The following is a 16889-nucleotide window of genomic DNA, read 5'->3' on the forward strand; positions in this document are numbered from 1 at the left end:
AAAGCACATGGGGCCCTGATGGTATCACGGAGTCACTGAGCAGACAAACCTGAAATCTCCTGTTGTCTGTATTTCTTGTTAGGTGAGTTGAAACAGCTTGCATTGTTTAACTAGTTAATTCTGCTACTATAGTCAAAAGCATCCCAGTACACTACTCTGCAACCTACCATTACTGATTTAGATAGGCATGTACTCTGAAGAAAAAAAATGATTTGTGAATCAGTGGAGAATCCAAATTAAGGAGTCTACTTTTAGAAGAAATATGCAAAGCAGAATTTCAATGAAAATTTACTGGCTACAAACTAGAACTTGGCATATAACATGCCCATCTTAGACATCGCATTAATCTATAACAATCACATATCCCTACTTCATTCAAACTTTAAATATCAAACATGTGCAAGACACTATGCCCAGTAATGTGATGTATGTAAATATGAAACAGACCTACATCCCTGTCCTCAACAAGCTTGCAGTTTAGGGGGAGAGATGACAAGGCAAGTTGTGTGGCCCTTTATAATTTAGAAAGTGCTTTTGCATCTTGCACTGGGTATCAAGTTGTAAGAAGCTGTCTGCACAGAGGAGAGAAGGTGGTAGGGAGAGTGACTGGGGAACTGATATCAGTTATAAAAGGCAAAAAGACATTTCAAGTGGACAAGACTGTGAGCTGAAATGAGGTAGGAAAGTGCAGGAACTGTCTAGGAGACAGCAAACAGAAAACCTGAGAGATGCGGTTGAGGGGGTGAGTTTGGAACAGGGCAAATCTTAACTATCAGGCTAAGGAGTGTGAAGAGCAATGGTCACGGGAAGTTTACCTACGTTTTTACTTTTATCGCTTCAATATAAATGCCAAATCATCACAACAGAATACTGTGGTTTCAGTATTCAGACACTAGGAAATATATTGCCACCACCCACAATGGAAAACCCAGGGATCCTGGGGAGCAATTTCTGGCAAGAAAAGCATTAGGCAGGACCCTCCTCAAGGCCAGGGACCCATGCTATTTTCTGGCCATGGAATCCCCAGTTCCCCAAGGTTTTGTTCTGTATTTTTGCCAAAATACCAACTTCGGCCCTGAGTTCTAATGCCACCCTCTTCCCCTCAAATTATCTCTCTCTTCGTTCCTTTACCACAGTCTGAACAAGTAGTCTTATTCACTGTCTGTAATTTCTCAACTCCTCAACCCAGTGTAGTCTTGGTTTCACTTCACGGAAACCGTCTGTTGATCAGGTCACTGTGATGTCCCACCTGCCAACACCAATCTCTTTCTTTCTCAGGCTCTTTCTACTTGATTTCTCAGCCTACTAAATTATTTTTGAAATATGCATGCTATAAATAAAATATAACCTCTTCTTGTCTTGGCTCCCAGGATCATTTCCTGTTCTTTACCTTCCCTGACCAAACATCAGTCTCCTTTACCAGCTCCTCCCACTCTGCCCTGGATCTGCTTCAGGTGCCTGACCCGCCACACACCCTCCTTAGAAATTCGCCAGTTGTAAAGATTCACCAGCCATGAGCCCATGGCTCCCATATCTGTGTCGTCTTCCTGGGTCTCTCTAGTTGGACTACAAGCTCCACCAGCATGGGAATTATATTTTTCATACCTGAGCCCTAAAAATCTATGAACTATCTGAAGATAGCAGAAACATAAGCAAAATAGGTTCTCCACCCCAACATCATTCTTTAGTTTCCTAATATTTACTTTCTATTCCAGTACCAAACACTAATTTACACCATAATGTATGTTAATCAGTTTGTTATCTCGTAAGTTTCATGAGTGCAGAGACTTTATTTTGTTTAATTCTATTACAACACCTGGAATAGTACCTGACACATGGCAGAAGAGTTTAAAAATTATTTGTTAAATGAATGAAAGTAACAGAAAACAACACCATGTAAGAAGGAATAAAGGTAATTGAAATTAAACCATTTTAAGATTGCTGGGTTTAGGTATAGGGTAGAAATACTTACTTTACAAAACACTGGTGATCAGAAAGCTCACAGAATTGGTTGATTGTGGGCACAAATTACATGAAAAAATGCAGGTTACCATAAAAGAGATGAAGGAAGATTCATGGAGAACTAATAGTGAAGGGAAGGAAACTGGGACTCAAAACAATAGAGTGGACCAGAAGGAAGAAAAAAAAAAACCAAACAGGAAAGAATGAAGAAATAAGAATTCAAAAAAACGAGGAGAAGACTAGGAACCTCCAGGACATCTTTAAATGTTCCAACATCCGAATTATAGGGGTACCAGAAGGGGAAGAGGAAAAGCAACAGATTGAGCACGTATTTGAACAAATAATAAAGAACTTCCCCATTCTGGCAAAGGAAATAGACTTCCAGGAATTTTCCTTCCAGGTAATCCAGGAAGCTCAGAGAGCCCCAAAGAAGTTGGACCCAAGAAGAAACACACCAAGGCACATCATAATTACATTAGCCAAGGTAAAAATGAAGGAGAGAATCCTAGAAGCAGCAAGAGATAAGGGGACAGTAACCTACAAAGGAGTTCCCATCAGACTGTCAGCTGATTTCTCAAAAGAGACCTTACAGGCAAGAATGGGCTAGAAAGAAGTATTCCAAGTACCTACTTGGATCTACATCCCAGATTGCTCTGTCCAGCAAAGCTCTCATTTAGAATGGAAGGGCAGATAAAGTGCTTCTCAGATAAGGTCAAGTTAAAGGAGTTCATCATCACCAAGTCCTTATTTTGTGAAATGCTAAAGGGACTTATCTAAGAAAAGAAGATAAAGAAAAAACATGTATAGTAAAAGGACAGCAAACTCACAATTATTAACAATCACACCTAAAGCAAAACCAAAAGAAACTAAGCAAACAACTAGAACAGGAACAGAAGCACAGAAATGGAGATCACATGGAGGGTTAGCAACAGGGGAGTGGGAGGAGAGAGGGGGAAAAGGTACAGAGAATAAGTAGCATAGAATGTAGGTTGAAAATAGATAGGGGGAGAGTAAGAATAGTATGGGAAATGTAGAAGCTAAAGAACTTATAAGTATGACACATGGACATGGACTAAAGGAGGGGGAGTGGGTGGGAGAGGGTGTACAGGGTGGAGGGGAGTGAAGGGGGAAAATGGGACAACTGTAATAGCATAATCAGTAAAATATATTTAAAAAAGAAAAAGAAAAAAATGCTTACTTTAGATCTTTTAAGATCAAATATTATTAAAGATTTAAAGGTAAAAACCAATTAAGTAAAGACAATGTGAAACTCTACTTAATTGAAGAAAAGGAGTTGAAAAAAGGAGAAATAAGAAACTCAGTCAATTCAAAAGAAAATGAGAAGGAAATTGAAACTCAGAAAAACTCCATATTTATAGAAAGCACAAAAAGAAAGGGTAGGACTAAATTTCAAAACATAAGTAATTTTAAAAAAGACTAAATGTATCCATTAAAAGATAAAATGTCAGACTGAATCTTTTAAAATAACAGCTAATGCTATTTATGAGATAAACACTAAACACATAAGGATTCAGAAAAGCTAAAAGTGAAGTCAGCCTCACCAAGGAAAATACACAGATGGCAAATAAGCATATGAAAAGATACTCCATGTCATATGTCATCAGGAAAATGCAGATTAAAACAATAAAATACCATCACACACCTATTAGAACAGTCAAACCCAGAACAGTGACAATACCAAAAGCTTGTGAGGAGCTGTCTCTTCTCCGACAAGAACTCTCATCCACTGCTGGTGAGAATACACAATGGTACAGGCACTTTGGAAGACAGCTTGGCAGTTTCTTATAAATACATACATACACTTACCAGCAACCATGCTCCTTGATGTCTACCCAAGGGGGTTAAAACTTACATCCACATAAAAACGTGCACATGGATATTTATAGTAACTTTATTCTTATTGCCAAAACTTGGAAGCAACCAAGGAGTCCTTCAGTAGGTGAATGGACAGACTGTGGTACATCCATGCAATGAAATATTATTCAGCATTAAAAGGAAATGAGCTATGCCCTAATCAGTGTGGCTCAGTTGGTTGGGCGTCATTCCACAAAGGGTCGCCAGTTCAATTCCTGGTCAGGACACAAGCCTGGGTTGCAGGTCCAGTCCCCAGATGGGGCACATGCAGGAGGCAACCAATCAATAGGAACTGTAAATGCATAAGTGAAAAGAAGCCAATCTGGAAAGGCTACGTACTGTATGATCCAAACTATATGATGCTCTAGAAAAGGCAAGACTATGGTGACAAGAAGATCAGTGGTAGCCAGGGGTAGTGGCCAGGATAAATAAGCAAAGCAAAGAGGATTTTTAGAGCAGTGAAAATACACTGTACGGTACTATAATGATGGCTGTATGTCGTTATACATTGGTCTAAACCTAATGAATGTGCAACACCAAGAGTGACCCTTGGGGAAAAGATGGACTTGGGAGTGACTATGATGTGTCATTGTAGGATTATCCTTGATTTAAGAAAAAAAAAAAAAAAAAGTGCCACTCTGGTGAGTAATGTTTATAATGGCAATGGCTATGCATGTGTGGGGACAAAAAGTATATGGGAAATCTCTGTACCTTACAATTTTATTCTAAAGAACAGTCTTTTAAAAAAGTGAAAGTATGGGAGACTTACACACAGGTGGAATAGCTTATACTAGAGTAACCCACCTACAAACAATGACTGTAAACCCTGGCCAAAATATAAACACATCTATTTGAAAGCACTGAAAAGCAACCAAAACACAGAAACTAGAGAGAAGCCAGCCCTTGAAAGAGTGGAACTGTACTGAGATTTACCTGTATATAGTTGCTTGCTGAGGGTAGGTACCAGCCTGAATTGTTCAGAGTAGCTGAAGCTCAAGAAGAAGTCACAATCTTATTAGATTGAGACACCAAGGGACGAAGTTTGGAGTTAGCAAACAGAAAATAGGGAGGGAAACCCAAGAAAATAGGAAACTTCAAAATATATGTTTATAAACTCTACTACACTCCTTAGCTGAGCTTCAAAGCATATAACAAAGGACAGAGTCCCGAGGCCCTAAAGAGAGGCAACAGCTAGATGCCTGAAAGAACTGAGCAAAGATATCAGCCGTTGCCCAAATGCAGAGTGTGGAGTTTAAGTCTAGTGAGGTAACTGCCTGCTAGAACAACAAAGAATCAACACACTTTAGGAGAAAATAGAATTGTAGGTCTCAAACACACATCTACTACAGTTTCCAGTTTACCATTAAAAAATTACTAGACATGCAAATAAAAAGAAAAAGGAGATCCACAGTCAAGGAAAAAAGCAATCAACACACACTGAACACAAGGTGATCCAGACGCTGGAGTTAGTTGAGGGCGACAAAGCAGCTACTATGTAAGTGTTCGAGAACCTGACTGAGGAAGAGAGGGAGCTCTCACCAGCCAAATAAAAACTATAAAAAGGAATCATACTGGACCAGGCACAACACAAAAATACACAGTCTAAAGTGGAAAATTCACCTGGCAGGTTTAACAGCAGATTACAGACCACTTAAAAACTGACCAAAAACAAATGATCCAATCCGGAGATCTGATGGAAAAGAGAAAATTTTAATGAACAGAGAGCCTCAGTGAGTGATGATACAATACCATTAAGTTTAATGCCTGGGGAATTGGAGTCCCAAAAGGAGAGCAAAAAAACTTAATGCAGAAAAACATATGTAAAAGTAACAGGTGAAAATGTCCATTAATTGAGAAAAAAATAAAATTACAAATCTAATAGTCCTTTGAAGCCTAAGCAAGATAAATACAAAGAAAATCACACCTAGAACACATCATTATTCAAACTGCTAAACGCTAAAGATACAGAGAAAATCATGAAAACAGCATATAATACATAGAGAAAAATGGCTCACTTCTCATTACCTAAAACAAAGACATGTTCAGATAAAGCAAGCCAAAACAACTCATCCCTTAAGACCTGTGCTAAAAGAAAGGCTAAAGGAAGTTATTCAGACAGAAGGGAAATGACACCAGATGAAAATTCAGATCTGTGAAAAGAAGTGAAGATTTCAATAATACTGAATATATGAATAAATATAAAGGGTTGTCTTTCTCTTTTAATTTCTTAAAAGAACTGATTAAAACAAAAATTATAACTTTGTAAGGTAAAGTTTATTAATATAAAGTTATGATACATAGTTGCAAGGGACTTAAAATTTTATGTGAAATAGTACAACCCAGGGCCCCTTAATGATAATTAAAACAAAAACAAAAGAAGTCCTGGCAAACTAGAAATAGGAATGAACTTGGTTAACCTGTTAAAGGACATATGTCTTAAATCTACAGTAAACAAACTATTATACATACTGCTAATGCTTCGGAAGTGTAACTGCAGGACCAGTTCAAAAGTCCTATCCTATTTCTACCAAGATACTGAGTTGCCTTTCAGAGGCAATAGACTAAAACCTCAAGTGAATAAAGCATGAGCGGAGGAGAGAATGCTGACCTCCAGCTGCCTCAGGAACCAAAGTTTAGCCACTACCCCCACGCCACCCCCACTCCACCCCTCCCTGTCATGTAACCAAATAACCAGGACATGACTGAAACTTAACACCAGAACCCTTTTGGAAGTGAAGGGTCCCTGATGCAGGACGATATGGTCCTCAAGTCCCTTACCACGTCTCACCATAACTGGCCAAGTTCCAAAGCTCTCCAATCAAAAACTGGACGGCCAGTGCTTCCACATGCCAACCTGCTCCCCCTAACCCTCAGTCTTTGCTTTTAAAAACCCTTGATTAAAAGCCACCAGGAAGTTTGGGTGTTAAGCAATAGCTTCCTTGGTGCTCTGCAAATACAATACTGGGTAGCTTTAATTTCTTCACTGCGAACCTCCAAGCTCAGTGCATCAGGCAGGTGGATCCTGGTTCAGTTTGGTGATGCAAGTATTCCCTTTAAAGTTAAAAAAAAAAAGGGAAAAAATGCCTTCCTATCAAGAATGTACTAGAAGTCCTAGGCAGAACAGTAAAACAAGAAAAAGAAACAAATTTGAGAACCAGAAAGAAAAAAGAAATAATAGAAAATCCACTAAAATAAAGACAATCAGAACTAATGAGAAATTTTAGCGAGGATGATGGATACAAGATCAACATACAAAATTCAATGGAATTCTTTTCTTACAGTAAGGAAGCAGATTCTCTCAATATTAATCTACCTTAACACAATTTCAATCAAAATCTCAATGTAAATTTTTATTGAACATAAAGTTTTAGAGAACTTAAAGCAGATCCTAAAAATCACATGGAAGAGCAATGCCAGGAAACTCAATATAATTTTGAACAATAAGGTGAAAGGACCGTGTCTAGCATATATCAAGCTTGGTAACTAAGTCAGTGTGATAAAGACAGTGGGCAAAGACAGATGAACAGACCGACAAAACTGAGAACCCAGGGTCAGACCCAGATGAATATATGACAGACACGGTACTACCAATCAGTGTGAAAAGGATGGGCTATTTAAAAAATGTTTATCCATATGGAAGAATAAAATAAAATTCCTACTTCACACCATACAAAACACCAATTCCAGGTGGATTAAACATTCATGGATATAAATCTCTAAAATTTTAAAGTACAAGATAGGTGAGTATCTTTGAGTAGGGAAGAATTTCTTAAATAATCAAAATGCATAAACCATAAAGTAAAAAGTAATTTCCAGTTAATTGAAAATTAAAATTTTTAATACAAGCAAAGACATCGGAGTTAAATGATAAGCCAAAGACTCGAGGAAACGATCCACGACAGTAATAATCAACAAAAAATTAGTATCAGAATGCATAAAAACCTCTCCAAATGAAAACAAACAAGAACACACACAAAAAATGACCAGAAAGTATGAATGGACAAATCACAAACAGCCAATGAACATATAAAAATATGCTCAACCTCAGTAGGATTCAGGAGATGAAGCTGACCTCATCAGCTTGGCAAGAAACACAAGTGTTAGTAAGAAATAAATAAGACATTTATATAATGTTCCAAATATAATTTGGCACAGCCACGTTGGAGAGCAACCTGGCAGTATCTAGAAGGAAAGGGGAAGAAAGCACTGCCCTATCACTCAGGGGTTCTATTTCTAGGCACGTGCCTTGGAGAAACTCCCTTGCACACATGTATACAGAGATATGTACAAAGACTGCAGCATTGTTTATAATGGCAAAAAAAGGGCAACAACTTAGGCCCTGGCTGGCATAGCTCAGTGGATTGAGCGTGGGCTGCGAACCAAAGTGTCGCAGGTTCGATTTCCAGTCAGGGCACATGCCTAGGCTGTAGGCCACAGCCCCCAGCAACCACACATTGATATTTCTCTCTCTCTCTCCCTCCCTTCCCTCTCTAAAAATAAATAAATAAAAATCTTTAAAAAATAATAATAATAAAAGGGCAACAACTTAAAGGTACCTCAAGAGGAAAATGGATATGTAATGAAATACTATTTAGCAGTTAAAATTTAACTAGAACTATGTGCATCAATATGGTTAAACAATGTTGAATAAAAAACAAATATGCAGGGTATATAAAGTATGTTCCATTATACAGTTTTAAAGCATAGTAAAATTAGGCATATTTATTCATGGACACAAACATATAGATAGAAAACATGCATGAGAACAATATACCAAATTCTTATCATTTTTGTTATTTGTAAGGAGGGAGGAGAGGGCTTCAACTGTGTTGGAACTTTTAAATATATAAGTTATCTAAATTGTGGCAGATTGCTAGTCGCTCACTTGTATCTACTTTCCCTTTCTTATAAGTCAAACTACTTTACTACTAAGACCTGAAATTTGCATATCCTGGCCTGCCTTGCAGATTAAGGTGGCCAGTAAGATAAAAAAAAAAAAAGTCATTAGGTGGCCAGTGTAGCTCAGCGAATTGAGTGTGGGCTGGGAACCAAAGGGTCATTGGTTTGATTCCCAGTCAGAGCACATGCCTAGGTTGCAGGCTGGGTCCAGTGGGGGCCATGTGAGAGGCAACCACATAATGTTTCTCTCCCTCTTTCTCCCTACTTCCCCTCTCTCTAAAAATAAATAGATTTAAAAAAAAAAATATTGAGTGGAGCTATGGGGAAAGTACTGCAAGGAACTGGCTTTACTGGTCCCTGGGCCCCTCTGCCTTACTCCTTCCTTTATCCTACTGCCTGGAATGTGAACACAAATGATGGAGCTGTGAGGAGGACCTTCTTTGCAACCATGAGATAACCCTGAGAAAGGAAGGTACGAGTTAAGGACTACAAAGCAGAAACATAAAAAGACAAGGTCCTTAATGACCATATAGCGGCCATATCCTTAGAGGAAAAAATTCTCTTTAAAGTACTTTTTTGGGGGGAAGTTGGGGTGCAGGGATCTTTTATTTGATAACTGACACAGAAGCAAATAGAGAAAATGTTAAGACAAGGCATGGGGGAGAGCTGGCTTGCAAACTGAAAATCACCAATTTGATTCCAGGTCAGGGAACATGGTACATGGTCCCCAGCTGGGGGCATGAGAGGCAACAGATCAGAGATTGATGTTTCTCTCCCTCTCTTTCTCCCTCTACCCACTCTAAAAATAAATAAAATCTTTTTAAAAAGACATGGGGGAAAGAGGTTCATGAGTGTTCCTTACCTTCTGCTACTATACTTTGATATGTTTAAATTTCTTCATTAAAAAAAGTCTCTAATTTCAAACATTCTCAAATGTTACTAATAATCGTTAGTCAACAGACAAAGCCAAAATACAAAGGCAACATATATACTTTACGAGGTGGCTAACCAGAGTAGATATCCACTCGCGAGAGGAACCAAAGTCTGTCACCCCAAATACGACTTTTGGAATATTAATTTTAAGCTGGTTATTAAAAAACCAAAAACTCAGTAAGAACATTTGATCCTCCACCCTTACCTGCCTAAAGGAATTCAGAAAAGGGAAGGGGCATCATCTAAATGCAGCAAATGGAGAATCGAGCAAAGCCCATTTGTTGGACTCCCTGCTGTGCCCTATTATTTCAGGTGGCCCAACAAGAATTTGTGTACCACCTGTTTGTGCTTTCTCATTACCTGTGAACTTCCTACAGTCCCAGGCCCTGCCTCCCTTTCCTCTGTCTAGAAAAGCATATAAACCTCAACTGCCCAATCTGTCTTCCAGTGTCATGTTTTAAAGGAACCTCCACATGCATATATGTAATAAATTTGGACAGTCTTTTGTTAACCTGTCTCATGTTAATTTGACTATTAGTCCAGCCAGAAGAACTTGGAAAGATGGGAGGAAAATATTTTTCACTTCCACACCAGAAACTGGCCAACCACACTCAGAGGGAGCAGACAGTCACTATACTATAGCTACCAGCACCGCTACTGCCAGCTTGGATAACAAACAAGAATGTAAGATACCACAGTCTCTTGGCTCTGGGCTAGGGATAAGACCAAAAACAATCTGCAGACTAAATGGAAAACTCTGTTGTCATTCCCTTTTCCTTATTTTTCTTTCTCCTTGCATTCCCCAGAGTGCAGGGCCATGCTTTTCCTCCTCCACAGCTGAATCGTCTTAAAGAGAGAAGAAAAAATATTGAAGGACAATAGTATCCTAAGAGGAAGTTTACTTGTCTTTTACAGTTGCAAACTAGAAGGTTCTTTTGAGAACTACACTTCACTGAAACACTGTGTGATGTTACTTGATATTAACTGAAGCGACATTTTGAAATCTAAAGTTTTAAATTTTGATCAACAGACCAAATAAAAGCAGAAAGTTAGGATGGGGGTATATTTTTGGCCCTAGATAATAACCTGGAATATTTAATTACCATGTGAAAACAAAACAAAACAAAACAAACCATTGTTCACACTTATTAGTATATTCCGGAAGGATAGCGTTGTAGTTGATCATGAACTCCACTGCTTAGATTTATCACAGGTACCACACACTGCACAGCACTCGTCATTTTCTTTCCATAACTAGTCAGCAACTTGGTACATCCGCTTTTGTTTTCACCACCCCTCCCCCACCTCCAATTCGGTTTCTCTCTCTTTGGTTTCACCTTAATGCCACTCAACTTCTTTTCTTAGCTTATAATTTTAGAGGTTGTTCTGCATTCTGTCCTGCAGATCTTATTCAACCTTCTGGCTAGTTGCCTTTTATTTCTGCGGATGGCTTAAGCTTCATTTCCTAAATTCAGTTTTCCCCGGGTGTCAGAATGCCTCTGCATTAATAAGAGGTAAAATCCATACTAAATGATAACATCCTGAATGCCTTTTCTGGGAATTTTTTCTGCTCTTTAGGAGATTATAGGATTTGTTTCCAGCTCTCAGAATAAAAAAACACCACTGCAATTAGGATGTTAACAATGTAATGGAAAATTAGCAAGTAAATTGTTTAAAAAGTCCCTAAAATAATCCTGCTATTTAATTCACATCATCAATGCGAAACATTTCTTCTGCATTATATTTTTAATTCCACCTAATTCTCAAAAATTGCAATCTGCTAAAACCTCTCAACACTGGGGTTATCCCTCCTTTCCTTCTCACTTGCGATAAACAGGGGCACGGTTGTCTTTATCACCAATGGAAACATAACCAAAAGAAAAATTGTTTTGCAAATGGTGTTTCTCCACTTCAGCTTTAGAGAATTTAAAAATTAAGTTCATAAGCAAATTTTCCAACATACATACTATGTTACAGCCTAGATTTAGCTTCCTTTTTATAACCATAAATTCAAGAGGCATAATTATGAAATATTTAAGATACTATATTTCAACAGTATCAAAGAACATATACTATTTAAGAAATATCTAATTTTACAGCTCTAAGGAAAAGTCCTAACAGTACTGAAGGGGCAGTTTCATTTAACCATAACTTTCAGTTTTGCATTTTGCTGTGCTGTTTGTAGTTCTGCCCTGTACACAGTATGTGCTGATTACCAAAAAAAAAAAGCACAAAGCAGTCTTAAAGGAGATGAAACCTTTATCTGACATAGCAAAGTTTATTGTTTTATTATAAAGAACCCTGATCTTCAGGGAGAGTTAAATTTTAAAAAATAGAAAGGGGGAAAAGGGAAAGAAATATAATAAAATCTAGTTACTGTTTTATTTCTTCATAAGAATAAATTTTTCATAGAAACCAAAGGTACTGTGTAGCTTTAAGTTTTGAATCTACAAACCAATAAAAAAGATACTTCTGGGACCAACGGGGGAATCTGGCTATGGACTGGGTATCAGATGATACTAAGGAATTATTGTTGTTTTATCAGGAATTGTAACAGCATTGTGGCTGTGTGCTCATATTTAAGACTCATACTGAAGAGTGTTAGAGGTAAAATGACATAATGTCTTGTGTTGCTTTAAAATACTTTGGCTTGGGGGTTGAGGAGGAGATGAAGTATGCATGCCAAATCTTAAACTTTGTTGAATCTGGAAGATGGATACAGGATTAAGAGGGCTGATTTTACCATTTCCTCTACTTTTATATATGTTAAAAATTTTTGAAGTACAAAGTTAAGTTTCAGAGAGCTGAAAGCTAAATTAGAATTACAAATGACTTAAACATCTTTCTTTTGCAGGCCAAATATTGCAAACACTGGTGTTTTGTCAACAAAATCAAGGCATACATTCATTCACTTAATTTCAGTTTTGTAAGTAGACCTATTCACTATATGGCAAGCATTTCACCAGACCTTGGGGGAACAAAGATGAGTTTGGCAATGTCACTGGCCTTAGAGAGGACACAGATGCTAATACAAATGCCTGTGCAAAGGAGCCGAGGTGGTCAGACAGAAAGGTACAGAGAGCAGCAGACACAGCGGAAGATGCAGGAAGCAACTGCACAAAGTCTGCGATGTACCGCAGACATTACGTTCACGTACCACTGCTGCCTGACGAAAGAGGAACTACTCATCAAGTTTTGTGGGGTTTTTCATCCAGACCCCACCCAGCATAAACAAATCACAATCTATGGAGATGGGGTTCTTCTGTGGATGAGTATGCATTAGAAAATTTTATCCTAACTGCCCTTTACAGTTTTTTCTTATCTTCCTTTCTCAGCTGAGGAAACTGAAGAGTCCTAAGTTTTAGAGGCGGCTGAACTTCAACATTTAGAGAACTGACAGGTCTTAGAAGTCAGAGAAGAATCTGGGGAGTGACACGTAAGCCCAAAAGGGGACAAAGTGCTGAGAAAGAACCTCTCCACAATGCTAAAGGGTATAAAGAAAGGGTCAAGTGACCCTCGAAGCTACCTCAGTCAAGCATTTGTAAGCCACAGTGAGTCTGATGATTTACACATGGCACAGACATCAGGGCTCACGAAACTGTGCTAAGTAAAAGAAACTAAACATTACTCCAGACTTCAAGGTGAGGACATTTCTAGCCTTACTACTAGCCACATTAGCCATGTGCAGTGCAAGGCCGGGTTTTAAAAACCTAGAGTTCTCAAAGTGGGAAAGCTATCCTTTTAGTAGGGATACAAGTTAAAGGAGGAGAATGAAAGCGCAGCAACAACTACTGAGCCCTTACTATGTGCTAAGCACTTTTAGGGACACCACACAACATAATCCTCCCAATGAACCAATGAGCTGGGTAATATAATGTTCATCATCTTGCAGATAAGAAAACTGACACTTTAAAAAGTTGGTTGATTGGCCACACAGACTTTGTCAAGGCCAGAATTCAAAATTAGTCAAGTCCTAATAACCTTGGTAAACACCCATAAATATGTATTCTCCTGCTATATTTTTAACTCAACATTATGTTTTTGAGACTCATCCATGTTGATGTATTAACATATGGTTTAAAACTATACTTGAGCTACGAGAGCAAAGTTGAGTAATTGCCACAGGGACTGTATGGCTTGCAAAACCTAAAAAATTTAGTATCTGGTCTTTCTCAGAAAGTTTGCTGACCGCTGCCACAAAGTATTACAGTGGTATATTAGCATATGTTTGTCAAAGTAGTTTTAACTTGCATTTCCCTGTTGACTATTATTTAGTGGCTATTCATTTTTCTTCTGTGAAATGGCTTTTCCTTTCTATTGCCCATTTATCTTTTCCACACTGATGCATGTGTATTACTGACATATATACATATGCATATATATAACTGTGATTTAAAATCCTTTGCCAATTGTATGTGTTAAAAAGTATCTTCTCAGTTTCAGACTTCTAGCCAAGATGGAGGCGTAGGTAGACATGCTTTGCTTCCTCACACAACTGTAAATAAGAAGGATCATAACTAACATCAAAACAAAAAGTAATCAGGACTGCCAGAAAATCAAACTGTATGGAAGTCTGAAAACCAAGGATTTAAAGAAGAAGTATTTATCCACACTGGTAGGAGGGGCAGCGACGGGGTGGAAAGGACAAGGTGTGGCAGTGGTGAGGCAGCTGCAAGGCAGCAGTGGTGGCCAGCAGAAAGGGTGGCCCCATATTCAAGTGTGGTGGATGAAAACTAAGAGGGACACCTGGGGAGCAAACAATCCCAGCCCCAGGCCAGACCACGCAGCCCAGGGTTCCTGTGCTGGGAAATAAAGCCTCATAACTTCTGGCTGCAAACCAGCAGGGGTTGGGGTGGTGGAAGAAACTGCCAGTCTCTCAGGAAGATCTGTTTAAAGGACCTGCACAGTCCTAGAACATACACAAACCCAGCTGCTCTGGGATTCAACACCAGGGCAGCAACAAGAAGGATACCAGTCACATACAGGAAGTGGGGGGAAGTGACTGGAAATGGGGCAAGAGCCAAGCACGTGGAATTGTTTCCTCTCCAACCCCTCCCCCCCACACAGAGCCACAAGGTGGTGAAGCAGGTTGCCACACCCTGGTGAATACCTAAGGCTCCACCCCTTACAACATAACAGGTGCCCCATGACAGGACATCAAAGGAGCTCTACCTAATAACACAGGAACACACACAGGAAGCTGCCAAACAGGAGACAAGGAAATATGGCCCAAATGAAAGAACAGGTCAAAACTCTAGAAAAAGAACTAAGCAAAATGAAGGTAGCCAACCTATCAGATGTAGAGTTCAAAACAGTGGTGATAAGGATGCTCAGAGAACTCATTAAGTATGGCAAATGCATAAGAGAAGAAATGAAAGCTACACTAAGTGAAATAAAAATTTACAGGGAACCACCATGGAAGGGATGGAAGCTGGAGTTCGGATCAATGATTTGGAGCAAAAGGACGAAATAAACAGTCAACCAGTACAGAATGAATAAACTAGATTCAAAAAAACAAGGAGAGAATAAGACGACTCTGGGGCATCTACAAACATGCCAATATACCAAAGAAAAAAAAATCAGGACAAAAAGAACAAAAAAAAAAGAACCCCCCAAAATGAGGGGAGTATAAGCAGCCTCTGAGACAAGATCAAATGTACCAATATTCACAGCAAACGGATGCCAGAAGGAGAAGAGGGCAAAAAATTATAAATCTATTTGAAAAAATAACGAAAGAAAACTTCCCTAATTTGGTGAAGGAAATAGACGTGCAAGTCCAGGAAGCACAGAGAGTCCCAATCCAGGTGGACCCAAAAAGGACCACAGCAGAACACATCATAATTAAAATGCCAAGGGTTAAACATAAAGAGAGAATCTTACAAGCAGCAAGAGAAAAGCAGAGAGTTACCTACAAAGGAGTTCCCATGAGACTGTCAGCTGATTTCTCAAAAGAAACTGTGCAGACTCGAAGGGACTGGCAATTAGTACACAAAGCAATGAAAAACAAGAACCTACAACCAAGATTACTCTATCCAGCAAAGCTATCATTTAGAATGGAAGAGCAGACAAAAATGCTTCCCAGACAAGGTGAAACTAAAGGAGTTCATCATCACTAAGCCCTTACTATATGAAATGTTAAAGGGATTTATTTAAGAAAAAGATGATCAAAACTATGAACAGTAAAATGACAACAAACTCACAACTATCAACAACTGAATCTAAAAGAACAAAAACAAACTAAGCAAACAACTAGAACAGCATCAGAATCATAGAAATGGAAATCACATGGAAGGTTATCAGGAGGCAGGGGGAAGGAAGGAAATGGGGGGAAAGGTACAGGGAGTAAGAAATACAAATGGTAGGTACAAAAGAGACAGGGGGGTGTTAAGAATAGTATGGGAAATGTAGAAGCCAAAGAACTTACATGCACAACCCATGGACATGAACCAAGTGCAGGGATTGCTGGAGGGAAGAGGGGCATCAGGCAGAGGGAGGCAAAGGGGAAAAAGATTGGATAACTGTAAAAGCATAATCAATAAAATATTCCTAAAAAAATCTTCTATGTGTGACTAGTCTCTACACTTTTTAAAAAATGTGTGAACAGTAATTTTTAAAATGTTTACTGACTTTTAGAGAGATACAGAGGAAGCGCAGAGGGGGAGAGAGACTGATTTGTTGTTCCGCCCATCAACTCACTGGTATGCGCCCTGAGTGGGGATGGAAGCTGCAACCTTAACATACAGGGACGATGCTCTAACCAACTGAGATAACTGGCCTGGGCTGTATACTTGCTTTTTGTTATAAACAACACACAAAATATCTTAATTTTAATATAGCCAAATTTATTAACCTTTTCATCAACAACTGCTTTTGGTATCTAGTTAAAAAACATAAGGTCAATAAAATACTCTAAAATTTATTACAAAGGCTTAAGTTTTGCCTTTTACAATTAAGTTTTTAATCCCTCTGAAATTATAAATTGAGGTAAGAAACCATTTTTCTTTCAATTTGGTTAAATATTAATCTCAACACTTTACAGAGTATTCCATTCCCTTATTTAATTTATAACAGTAGCTCTGTCATATGATCAGATTTCCATGTATATACAGTTGTTTTTCACCTCAATTTTCTTCCATTATCTATGTGTCTATTAAAGTTTTACATTAACTTAAAATCTGGTAGGACAGTCTTCAGAAATATCTTGGCTACTCTTGGCCCTT

The 16889-nt window shown here is 38.5% G+C and overlaps 1 protein-coding gene across 3 annotated transcripts in view; it reads right to left on the reverse strand.

Moving 5' to 3' along the window:
- Window positions 1-16889, reverse strand: part of GALNT1 (polypeptide N-acetylgalactosaminyltransferase 1) — a 132553-nt gene that overhangs the window by 83152 nt on the left and 32512 nt on the right. The window lies entirely within an intron of this gene.

Source organism: Phyllostomus discolor, chromosome 9 (genome assembly GCF_004126475.2).
Source record: "Phyllostomus discolor isolate MPI-MPIP mPhyDis1 chromosome 9, mPhyDis1.pri.v3, whole genome shotgun sequence".
Lineage (NCBI taxonomy): Eukaryota > Metazoa > Chordata > Mammalia > Chiroptera > Phyllostomidae > Phyllostomus > Phyllostomus discolor.